The following is a 12,932-nucleotide window of genomic DNA, read 5'->3' on the forward strand; positions in this document are numbered from 1 at the left end:
TCGGAAAAGGGTTTCCCAGATTGTGCAATTCTTAATGCAGTTTTAAAACTTGCTCGCAGTGAACATTTAGTGTGGTTGTCATTCCGGAAAATTGAAAACAGTACATTGTACAGCTCACGGTCAAATAGACATAAATGTAAGAGTTGAAGAAGTATCTGTTACTTTGACGTACAGTAAAATCGAGTTGATGTCTCATCCACTTTCTTAAGGACATTTAATTTTGCTTGCCGTTCTTCACCGTTGAGTACACTACAATCGTCTTTGTGACATGTATTGTAGTATGTTTTAATTGAAAACTTAGGCTGGCCGCCTATTATTCGGCGGCACAGCAAACACTGAGTTTTCACCAACAGCTACAAAAAAGAATTGTAGTTCCCAGTCATTTTTAAACGACTGAGAACATAGATCTCCCGTCGTCTGCTTATTCACAGTACCTGCCATTTCTCAGTACTTCTCTGTTAAGGTAACGGTCACCAGGGGTAAAAGAGACGGGGTATGTTGCGCTCTTGCTTGTACTACATAAACCGGGAAGTGGAGCCGCTGCCGTTCATTTAGGACTCTTGTCTAATAACAGATGCCGCTGTCGCACACGTGCAGCACTTCTGAACGTCTCGCGTTTCCATAACTGTTAATTTGCATCTGGGCGTGTACGTACCAACGAGAATTGCATGTTCAAGAGGAATCTGCTATTGTCTAGTCTTACTGCTTAACAGTACTACAATATTAGAGTACTCCATATAAATGCCATAAAGGCTTATTTATAGCATTTAGTCTCTTCCGCTCAACAGTCCTCATTTCATACAAGAAAGGGTGCATAACGCAACTGATAAATCTTTAGGCATGATTTTAATTTTATTGTACCCCAGTACAGCCGTAACAAATTAGAAAAAATGGCTCTGAGCACTATGGGACTTAACATCTGAGGTCATCAGTCGTGTAGAACTTAGAACTACCTAAAGCTAACTAACCTAAGACCATCATACAGATCCATACCCGAGGCAGGATTCGAACCTGCGACCGTAGGGGTCGCGCGGTTCCAGACTGAAGCGCCTAGAACCGCTCTTCCACACCGGTCGGCAACTAATTAGAAATAGGCCTAAGGACAGTAGGCCTAAGAACAGTAGGACTCCATAATAGCAGATACCAATAGAAGATGCAATTCTCTTCTGTTCGTACACAACTAGTTACGAGTTAACATATGTAGAAACGTAGATTTTGTGGTGAGTTGAGCGAGCGAGCGCAGAACTACCTTCGTGACGTACGCACTGCGACCTGTCTTTCCCGTGGGCCGCTGTCCACGTGGCCAGCCAGCTAGTCCCTCTGTCGTTCGTGCCGTCCACTTCTTCCTTACTATGCACTTTGCTGTCCTGCTGTCAAACTGCCATCTGACCCTTTCCACATCGTAATTTGCGTGTAGTGTGACTATCATGTTAAAACTGACAATTCTTCATCACCAGTGCGGCCTCTTTGTTAAAAGCTTTTTAGCGTCCGCTCACTATAAAATATTTCCTTTTCCTTTTCGGATGCAGGCAAATTTTAAAGAATGGGACACGTCTTCTTTACCTTTCGCTCGCCATAGTGAAGACGATATTCTCTAAATAGTAAATTTTGACTTTTAACGTTGTAAGCATATTTCACACATTCTGCTACTAATTTTAATATCCATAAAATGTGTGTAGGTTCACATGAAGATGCGGCTTAAAGCTGTGAAACCGGTCATGTTTTCTTAGAAAACAATTTTACCATTTGTGAGCGGAGTTCTTCCTAACATCATGCCATATATGATCGATTGGAGAAAGATCTGGTGATAGAGCACGCCGAGGAGAAATGTCGACACTCTGTAGAGCATTTTGGGTTACAACACCGGTATGTGATCGAGCCCAATCTTGTTGGAAAACACCTATTACTATGCTGTTCATGAATGGCAGCAAGACAGCTCGAATCTTCAGATTGACGTACAGATTTGGTCAGGGTGCGTGCGATAACCACGAGACAGCTTCTGTTAATCACGTCCCAGACCATTACTGCAGGTGCAGTGCGACTAGCACGTAAACACACTGGTTACAGGCCCTCAAATAGCAGCCTTCTGCCGAGGCAGAACTAGCTTTCATCAGGAAACATAACAAAGCTCCACCTTGCACTCCAACGAGCTCTCTCTGGACACCGCTGTAGTCGCAAATGGTTTGTGGTCACTGGAATGCAGACCACAGGGCATCTGGATCGGAGCCACCCATGGAGTAACAGAGTTTCACCAGTTCGTCGTGCCACTGTTCTGCCACCTGTTGCTCAAATTCATGTTGCAGATACTGCACGATGCCTTACGAGGAACTCGACCGTCTTCCCTCTCGGTAATGCTGCGTTGACGCCTGGGATAGACCGTCTTGGGGCCGTATATTCTAGTGACCATTGCTCCTAGCACTCAAGTACAGTGGCTTAACTTCTCGTAGCTCTTTTATGCGACAACTTTCAAACTCAGTGAGGTGATGATAAATGTCGCATTAAAGGCATTCTCGACTGACATAAACTCACTACGTCCAATCTCAAAGCAAGATAGCGCTAAGGGTCGTTACAGAGTGTATTTAAAGCAAACCTGACTTGCATCCTGACAGTGGCGCTACTAACGCCACTCTAATGCGACCTGCGCGACATCTTTCAGATGTAAAAGCACTCCTGCCGGTTGTGCGACCGAGCGGTTCTAGGCGCTTCAGTCTAGAACCGCGCGACCGCTACGGTCGCAGGTTCGAACCCTGCCTCGGGCATGGATGTGTGCGATGTCCTTAGGTTAGTTAGGTTTAAGTAGTTCTAGGTTCTAGGGGACTGATGACCTCAGAAGTTAAGTCCCATAGTGCTCAGAGCCATTTGAAGCACTCCTACCAACTCACGTTTATATCACACAGCTCCATTTTGGTGATTATTTTTCCGTCAGTATTTATATAGACAAGGCTACTAGCGCTTTGAATTCTTATTTTCAAGACCGGTCTCGAGTCACACGCTCACAGTCAGCGATCCTACAGAAGGTACGTGCCATAGACAGTATTTTATGCGTATTTTGCGTTAGACTGTCTAGTCGTTACGTGCATTCAGTTTTAGGCTTTATTGATGTTTTGCGTATGACTGGAGATAGCAGTTATTTTATCTGGTTTCAAGCACGACCTCGTTTTGATATGAATAAGGCTAAGGGTGCCCATAACACCAGTGCTATATTTTCTCATCGAAGACGTCAAAGAAAATTTGAAACTCCAACCAACGTCTTGATAAGGTAGTCCGCGAAGCATTACACGTACAGAAATAAACTATAATGAAATGTTACATGGCAAAGCTTTTATTTGCGGAATAAGTAAGGTAACGTGATAACGAACTAGTTGCCTTGGGGCTAGACAGGCTTAAACGAAACTTCACTCAAGAAAGGAATCTAGTTATTAATTTCCTGAACCAATTTGCAAACTGTGACACAAATAGTTAATCTCAAAGGAGATCTGTAATAACAAAGGGAATGAAAAATTAATTCATTCTCATTTGTGCAAGTTTAGCGTGGCACAGCAAATATTACTCAGGTACTGCATAGCGGCGGCGGTGCTTCCAGTAAATTTAAATCTCATCACCCTTGAATAGAAGTAATTATATACAAATTTTTGCACGAGCGGCGCCTTTGTTCACCGTTTATGCTACGTCCTCCACCTGAGGAAGCCAAGATAAACCTTTTCTCCTGTTTCCAAATACCCTACTCAGCTTTACCGTCACTTGTCTTAGACCAATATTACACCATCATCGTGAAGAAATGGAAAAAGAAATTGTCGGAAGGACACGCTCAGCATATGGGAAAGTCAAAATAACCTTCGGTGAAATTAAATGCAAGGCGGGTAGCATTAAGAGAGCAATGGGAATTCCACTGTTAAACGCAGAGGAGAGAGCGAATAGCTGGAAGCAGTACACTGAAGGATTCTATGAACGGGAAGATTTATAGAAGAGATAGGGGATCCAGTATTAGAATCGGAATTTAAGAGCTTCGGAAGACGTAAGATCAAATACGGCAGAAGGGCAAGGTAACATTTATCAGACCCCCCCCCCCCCCCCCTGCGGGTTCATGGGTTAGAAAAGGCCCGCGGTATTCCTGCCTGTCGTAAGAGGCGACTAAAAGGAGTCTCAAACTTTTCGGCCTTGTATGATGGTCCCCTGTTGGGTTTGACCTCCATCTCTCAAAATTTTCCGAAGAGCGTGCCGATTGGGGAAGGGCGCCTTACTTGGTGCATTGTGACCATCTTGGGATCAGACCTTTCGCCAGCTTATACACCGTTGAACTGCAGTCCTGTCCGCTCTCCATCTCATGGGCATGACTCTGTTTCTGCGTGCAGATTACACCATGCACTGTGCAGTGCATTTAGAGGACAAGTTTGGTGAGGTGGAGGGCTTGTCGAAAATGCGCTCTGGGTCAGTCCTGATACAAACGGCATCCTCTGCCCAGTCACGACGGTTACTCGCTTGTGACAAGTTGGGGAATGTTGCCGTTACGATCACACCCCATAAGAGTTTAAATATGGTCCAGGGAGTTATTTACCATAGGGATCTTCTTTTGCAGTCTGATGAAGAGCTGCGCGCCAATTTAGAGCGCCGGGGTGTACATTTCGTCCGGCGCGTTCATCAGGGTCCGAAGGAAAATAAATGCTACCGGTGCCTTCATCTTGGCCTTCGAAGGGGATACATTACCGGAAAAGGTCAAGGTGATGGTCTACCGATTTGACGTTAAGCCCTATATCCCTCCCCCGATGCGGTGCTGGAAGTTTGGCCATATGTCTTCTCGCTGCACTTCCAGCCTCACATGTCGAGATTGATGACGCCCATCACATCCCAATACTCCATGTGCCCCGCCTCCCATCTGTGTCAACAGCGGGGAGCACCATTCACCTTGCTCGCCAGACTGCCGAATTTTCCAGAAAGAGCGTAAAATCATGGAATACAAGATCCTGGACCGACTAACCTATACTGAGGCCAAAAGGAAATACGACCGACTCCATCCTGTGAGAATGACATCTTCCTACGCTGCTGCTACAACACCTGTTCTAGCCCCGTCTGTTTCTCCAATTGTGGACGGATCGCCGAGTAGTAAAACTCCTCCTGCCCCCTCGCCAGTGGGGGGCTCTACCCACTGGGTTGATCCTGCGCCACCTACCTCAGAAGCAACACCATCCCACCCAACGGGGACGTCCATCCCAACTTCTAAGCCGGAGAAATGTCCAACTTCTTCGGCTTCTCACGCTCGCGAGGGGTATCTTGGGTCCCTCCCTTCCTCGGTTTACGCCAGCGAGAAGGCTGACGACCGACAGTGGCGTAAGTGCCCGCAATCAGCTGGTCGTAGGGCTTCACGATTCTCCTCCGTTCCGGAGACTGAATCGGTGAAGCCCTCCCAGCCGGTGCGACCCAAGGAACGGCGTGAGAAACCCAAGAAGAGCTCTCAGCCCAAGGAACTCGTGGTGGCAGCTATCACACCGCAACCTACCAGTTCTGCGTCTGAGGATGCGCTGGAGGTTCTGGCGTCCGCTGAGGACCTCGATCTCGCCAGTCCATCAGACGCCATGGAATGCACGATCACAGGTGCTAAATCGGAGGTGACCCAGCGGCGTAATCTCCCTTCCCAGTCCCGTCACGTCTTTCTCAGCCATGGACAACACCATCCTCCAGTGAAACTGCACCGGTTTCTTCCACCATCTAGCTGTGCTCCGCCAACTTATCAGCCTTCACCCTTTCCTCTGCATTTCTCTGCAGGAAACTTGTTTTCCGGCAATGCGAACCCCCACCCTCTGTGGGTACCGGGGTTATTATAAGAACCGGGCAGCTTATGACAGGGTGTCTGGTGGCGTCTGCATATATGTCCTGAACTCTCTTCACAGCGAGTCTGTACCTCTCCAAACACCTTTAGAGGCTGTCGCTGTTTGGGTGTCGACGCCACAGGCTGTTACCGTCTGCAGTCTTTACCTTCCACCGGATGGTGATGTCGCGCTGCATGTCCTGGCTACTCTGATAGCCCAATTGCCGCCACCTCTCTTGTTACTAGGCGACTTTAACGCCCATAACCATCTGTGGGGTGGGTCGGTGGCAACAGGTCGAGCCGCCATCGTTGAGCATTTATTGGCGCAGCTCGATCTCTCGATATTAAATGATGGTGCCTTCACACACTTCGGTGTGGCACATGGCACATACTCCACCATTGACCTTTCGATCTGTAGCCCTAGCCTCTTACCGTTTGTCCAATGGAGAGTGCATGACGACCTTTGTGGTAGTGACCATTTTCCGATCTTCCTGTCACTGCCACAGCGTCAGTCTTCTGGGCGCCCTAGCAGATGGGCTCTGAATAAGGCTAACTGGGACTTGTTCTCTTCCACTGCCGCTATTGAGCCTGTCTCTAACGATGACATTGATGCAGTGGTTCAATCGGTCACCACCGGCATCGTTACTGCCGCCGAATCTGCCTTTCGCCGTTCTTCTGGGTCCCCTCGGTGGCGGACTGTGCCTTGGTGGTCGCCTGAGATAGCTGAAGCGATTAAAGCTCGCCGGCGGGCGCTCCAGCGTTACAAGCGACACCCCTCAATCGAACACCTTATCGCCTTCAAACGGCTGCGTGCGCGAGCCCGCCGCATTATCCGCCAACGCAAGCAGGAGTGCTGGGAGCGGTATGTGTCCACCATTGGCCTCCATGTCACTCCATCGCAGGTCTGGGCCAAGATTCGCCGCCTCTATGGCTATCGGACCCCTGTCAGCGTCCCTGCGCTCTCACTGAATGGAGCAGTTTGTACTGACTCCGACGTCATTGTAAACCGTTTGGCAGAGCACTTTGCTCTGAATTCCGCTTCTGCCAACTACCCCTTGGGCTTCCGCTCCATTAAAGAGCGGATAGAACGTTGGAGTCTCTTTTTCCACCCACCATCCTGAATTGACAATGTTCCATTCAGTGAGTGGGAATTCCGCAGTGCCCTCGCCGCTTGTCCTGATACCACTCCTGGCCCAGATAGCATCCACTCTCAGATGCTGAAACACCTTTCAGTGGACTACCAGCGACGCTTCCTCGACCTTTACAACCGCGTTTGGGTCGAGGGTGAGTTTCCGTCTCAATGGCGGGAAAGTCTTGTTGTCCCCATTCTGAAACCGGGGAAGAACACTTTGGAGGTGGACAGCTACCGTCCCATTAGCCTCACCAACGTTATTTGCAAGTTGCTTGAACGGATGGTGAGCCTGCGCTTGAATTGGGTACTAGTCTCGGGGCCTTCTGGCTCCGTCTCAGGGTGGGTTCCGTAAAGGCCGCTCCGCCGCCGACAATCTGGTGAGCCTGGAGTCGGCCATCCGTACTGCCTTTGCCCGCCGTCAGCATCTGGTCGCTGTCTTTTTCGACATGCGGAAGGCGTATGATACGACATGGCGTCATCACATCATTTCTACGCTTCATGGATGGGGCCTTCGGGGCCCTCTGCCGATCTATATCCGCAATTTTCTGTCGTATCGTACCTTCCGCGTGCACGTCGCGGCCTCATATAGTTCCTCCCAAGTCCAAGAGAACGGTGTGCCACAGGGTTCTGTTCTAAGTGTCTGTCTGTTTTTAATAGCCATTAACGGGCTCGCTGCGGCCGTGGGAGATTCTGTCTCAGCTTCCCTGTATGCTGACGACTTCTGCATTTACTACAGCTCTATTGGCATTGCAGCTGCTGAACGTCAGCTACAGGGCGAAATCCGCAAGGCGCAGTCTTGGGCTGTAGCGCATGGTTTTCAGTTTTCCGCAGCCAAGACCTGCGTTATGCATTTCTGCCGGCGACGCACTGTTCACCCGGAGCCGCGGCTTCATCTTGACGGCGAGCTTCTTACAGTGGTGGAGTTACATAGGTTTTTGGGGGTGGTTTTTGATGCCCGGTTGACTTGGCTGCCTCATATTCGGCAGCTTAAACAGGCGTGTTGGCGGCATCTAAATGGTCTGCGATGCCTGAGTCACACCAGGTGGGGCGCCGACCGATCTACTCTCCTACGGCTTCACCAGGCGTTAATCCAGTCCCATCTGGACTATGGGAGTCTAGCTTATGGCTCAGCATCCCCATCTGCTTTGCGGTTGCTGGACCCAATCCTCCACAGCGGGATACGCCTTGCCACTGGTGCCTTCCGGACCAGCCCTGTGGACAGCATGCTTATGGAGACAGGTGTCCCTCCACTGCGGTTACGACGCCAACAATTACTGGCTGCTTATGCTGCCCATGTTTTTAGCTCGCCCGGGCATCCAAATTATCGTGTCCTGTTCCCGCAGTCAGTGGTCCGTCTGCCAGAACGTCGGCCCCGGTCGGGTTGTCCGATCGCCGTACGCGTCAAACAGCTTCTCTACGGGCTTGGGTGTTTCCCTGTACCACCTCCTTTCCGGGCCCCTCTGCGTACACCTATGAACCCGAAATCGAAATTAGAGGTACTTGACTGATGCTTTTTCTAGGGTTTCCGCAATTCATCACGTTAATAATGGGCCAATAAAACCGTTGACTGAAATAAGCGTCCTCAAATTTCAGAAGGCCACATTTAATGAGATACTATTCTATCATTCTCATTTTCGAGTCAAACAACAAATTTCACACGAAAACAGCCAGAAATCTACACAAGTCCGACCTGTTCATGTTTGCAATCTCACAGTCTCTGATTGAGTACTAGTTGCGAGTTTTACATTCGGTCTCATTCAGTGGTCTTACATAAAAGACGTGCTCGCCAAATACTTCATAAATGAATACAGAATATGCCACGCGGAATTTTCACTAAGGCCGAAGGTTCACCCGCTAATAACATCAAAACAATCCAGAAACTTCAAATTTTCATCAAAATGTTCGTAAATGCGACAGATTTAGTCACGACTCGTACTAAACGCGAAACAATATTTCTTCATTTTACACGTAATGAGCACCGTGTCATTTACCACGACCTTTCGCGTCAGATAGCTGGCGATCGACTCTCACGACACCTCCCACTCCCTGGATATCTAACTTTCTGCGCACGGGAACAGCTTAATCCTGATTGGCTGATCAGTCTGACTGACCAATCAGAATGATCTTTCGAGATCATTCTCGCGCTAAAACTTGCCTAAGCCACTCACTCTTCAGAAAGCAATTAACGTCATTCTAAAATGCAAATATTAATTAGTTTTATAAAAAGACCGAAAACAAAAATAATCCTGAAATTAATTTAGAAACCGATTACACTTCAAACTGATATTCAGGCTACCGTCCCACAAAAGCAGTCACACTTTGACATACGTCATCAGCACCACCGGCTCCACATCTACTGCATCTTACTGCAATAAATGTTACACGTAATAACTTGCGACATCACAATACCATCTGATTTTTGTAAAAATATTATCCGCACTATTGGGAAAACTGCAAGAGCTGACAAGTGCGAGAACCATCGCACAATTAGCGGAACAGACCATGCATCCAAGTTGATCACAAGAACAATATATAGAATGAAAAAGAAAATTGAGTATGAGTTAGGCGACGATCAGTTTGGCTTTAGAAAAGGTAAAGCCTCCAGAGAGGTAATTTTGTCGTTGTGGTTAATAGAAGAAAGTGTAAAGAAAAATCGAGATATATTCACAGGATTTTTCGACGTGGTAAGTGTTCAACAATGTATAATGGTGCTCGATGTTCGAAATTTTGAGAAAAATAGTGTTAACTATAGGAAGAGACGGGTAATATTCAATACGTACAAGAGCCAAGAAGGAAGAATATGAATGGGCGACCATGAGCGAAGTGCTCGGACTAAAAAGGGTGCAAGACAGGGATATAGTCTTTTGTCCCTATTGTTCAATCTGTACATCGAAGAAGCAATGATGAAAATAGGAGAAAGGTTCAGGACTGGAATTAAAACTCAAGGTGAAAGGACATCAGTTGATTCGCTGATAACACTGCCATCCTGAGTAAACGTGAAGAAGTAGTACATAACTGCCAGTTCATCTTCACCAAAGCAGTTATAATCCCATTTGTATCCAGTATGTTAGATTTATTACACCAGAACATTCCGTGACTCAGAAATAAAGTTGATGAACTACTCATTTGTATCGATGAAATGAATTCATCTAACGAAATCGACATAGTCTGCCTTTCTGAATATCAAGTGACCACTGGTATGGATATGTCAGACATTTCAGGATTTAAGCTAGCTTCCTACTTCTGCAGAGTTGCCACATTTATTAAAAACTGCCATAAATTCAAGAACATTGACATTAATAAATTCTGTTTAGAGCAGCATCTAGAAGCATGTGCAACAGAATTAGTTCCATAACAGACCCTATAAAATAGAAACTATTTACCGAGCACCTGCAGGAAATTATAATCTATTCGTAAATCATCTTGAAGCTCTTTTGGGTTACTTAACAGTAAAAAACAAAGAAATTTTGATTGCTGGTGACTTTAATACAGATTTTCTAATTCAATCTTCCAGTAAACATTTACTGCAGTTAGTAATGTTGTCTTTCAATCTAACTCAAACTGCTGTAAACTTTCCAACTAGGATCACTAAATCCTCAAGGAGAGCCATTGAAAACATTTTTATAGACAAATCAAAGGAACAAAATCATATCATAAAACCAGTAATAAATGGACTATCAGATCATGACATGCAGCTCCTTGTTTTAGATGTAAATTCTAAGCAGATTATCAAGACTGCAAAATGTGAGTACAGGAGAGTATTCAATCAACCAAAAATTGAGTGTTTTAGAAAACTGCTCAAAGATATGAACTGGAAAGATGTTTATAGTGCTCATGACATGAATGAAAAATATAACCCATTCATGAACAATGTCAGTACCATGTTTGAAAACAGTTTTCCTCTAAAAGTTACTCAAATTAAACAGAAGTCTATAATAAAACCATGGATCACACAAGGAATAAATATTTCTTGTAAGACAAAAAGGAAAATGTATCTGTCGACCAAGAATAGCTCCAATGCTGATGATTTAGCTAAATACAAGGAATACTCTAAAATATTTAAAAAAGCAATTCAGACATTTAAACAAATACACTACGAGAAGAAGATAGCAATGTCAGGGAACATAATAAAAACAATATGGGATATAGTGAAAGAGGAGACTGGTAGAAACAGAAAGGAACAGGAACAAGTAGCACTAAGGGTAGATGACACATCAGTAACCGATGGGCATAGTGTGGCAAATCTATTTAACAAGTACTTTATATCCGTTACTGATAAAATGGGATTGTCAGGATCAGTAAATAATGCCCTTGAATATCTGAAACTAGCCTTTACAAATAGCTTCAGGTACATGAATGTCACTCGCATCACCAAAAGAAATTACTTCCATAATAAAATCATTAAAAACAAAGCATTCTAGTGGTTATAATGAAATATCAACAAAGTTAATTAAGGTATGTTCTTGCGAGTTTAGTACAATTCTAAGTTACTTGTGTAAACAGTCAGTTATTCCTGACTGATTGAAATATGCAGATGTTAAGCCCTTATTCAATAAAGGGGATAAAGAGATGCCATCAAACTACAGACCGATTTCACTTTTGCCAGCATTCTAAAAAATTTTCGATAAAGTGTTAAACAGGCAGCTTCTCAACCATCTGACCACAAATAACGTATTATCAAGAACACAGTTTGGATTTCGGAAGGGTTCTGATATCGAAAAGGCTATTTACACCTACAGTGAAAATGTGCTTAATTCATTAAGTAACACGTTACAAGCAGCAGGTATTTTCTGTGATTTGTCAAAGGCATTCGATTGTGTAAACCACAACATCCTTTTAAATAAATTAGAATTCTATGGTGTCAGGGGCAGTTCTGCAAAATGGTTAAAGTAACACCTCGCTAACAGGAAACAAAGGGTGTCAGTGCAAGGGACTAGAGAATTAAGTCATCAGTCATCATCAGAATGGGAAGAAATTACATGTGGTGTCCCACAAGGATCCATCTTAGGGCTATTGCTTTTTCTTGTGTACATTAACGATCTCTCATCAGTTACACTGCCAGAAGCAGAGTTCGTTTTGTTTGCAGATGACACAAGTATTGCAGTAAATAGTATGTAGTGTAGTTCCAGAAAGATCTGCTAATGATATTTTCATGGATATTAATAAATGGTTTAAAGCCAACTCACTGACAGTAAACTTCGAAAAGACTCACTATGTGCAATTCAGAACCTGTAAGAGGTTTCCACACAGCATATGCATAAAGTACGAAGAAGAGCAGATAGAGGTTGACAGTCTTAAATTCCTGGGATTACAACTTGGTAATAAATTCAATTGGGAGGAGGACACCACAGAACTGCAGAAACGCCTTAACAAATCTGTATTTGCAATTCGAGTGTTCGCAGACATAGGCGACATAAAAGTGAAAACTCTTGCATACTTTGCCTACTTTAATTCCATATTGTCATATGGTATAATATTTTGGGGTAACTCTTCAAGTCAAACAAGTTTTCAGAGTCCAAAAGCGTGTAATACGTATTACTTGTGGAGTAAACTCACGGACGTCTAGCAGAAACCTCTTCAAAGAACTGGGTTATACTAACTACTGCCTCTCAGTATATTTACTCGTTAATGAAATTCGTCCCAAATATCTCTTTTTCCAACAAACAGCTCAGTTCATACATACAATACCAGGAACAAATCTGCACAAGGATTTAAAAGCACTTTAGTTCAAAAAGGGGTCCACTACTCAGGAACACTCATCTTCAATAATTTGCCAGCAAACATAAAAAATTTAGTTACAAATAGAGATCAGTTTAAAAGGAGCCAGAAAGACTTACTAGTGGCCAACACCTTCTACTCCATTGACGAATTTTTTAATAGAAAGAAATGATGTGTTGTATATATTAATACTATTAGTATTATTTCAGCTTAAAAAAATAAGTGACACGTTCCACATCCACGAGGATCTCCTCAACAGTGATCTATGGAACGAAAAAC

The sequence above is a fragment of the Schistocerca gregaria genome, chromosome 5, assembly GCF_023897955.1.
Source record: "Schistocerca gregaria isolate iqSchGreg1 chromosome 5, iqSchGreg1.2, whole genome shotgun sequence".
NCBI classification, from domain to species: Eukaryota; Metazoa; Arthropoda; class Insecta; order Orthoptera; family Acrididae; genus Schistocerca; species Schistocerca gregaria.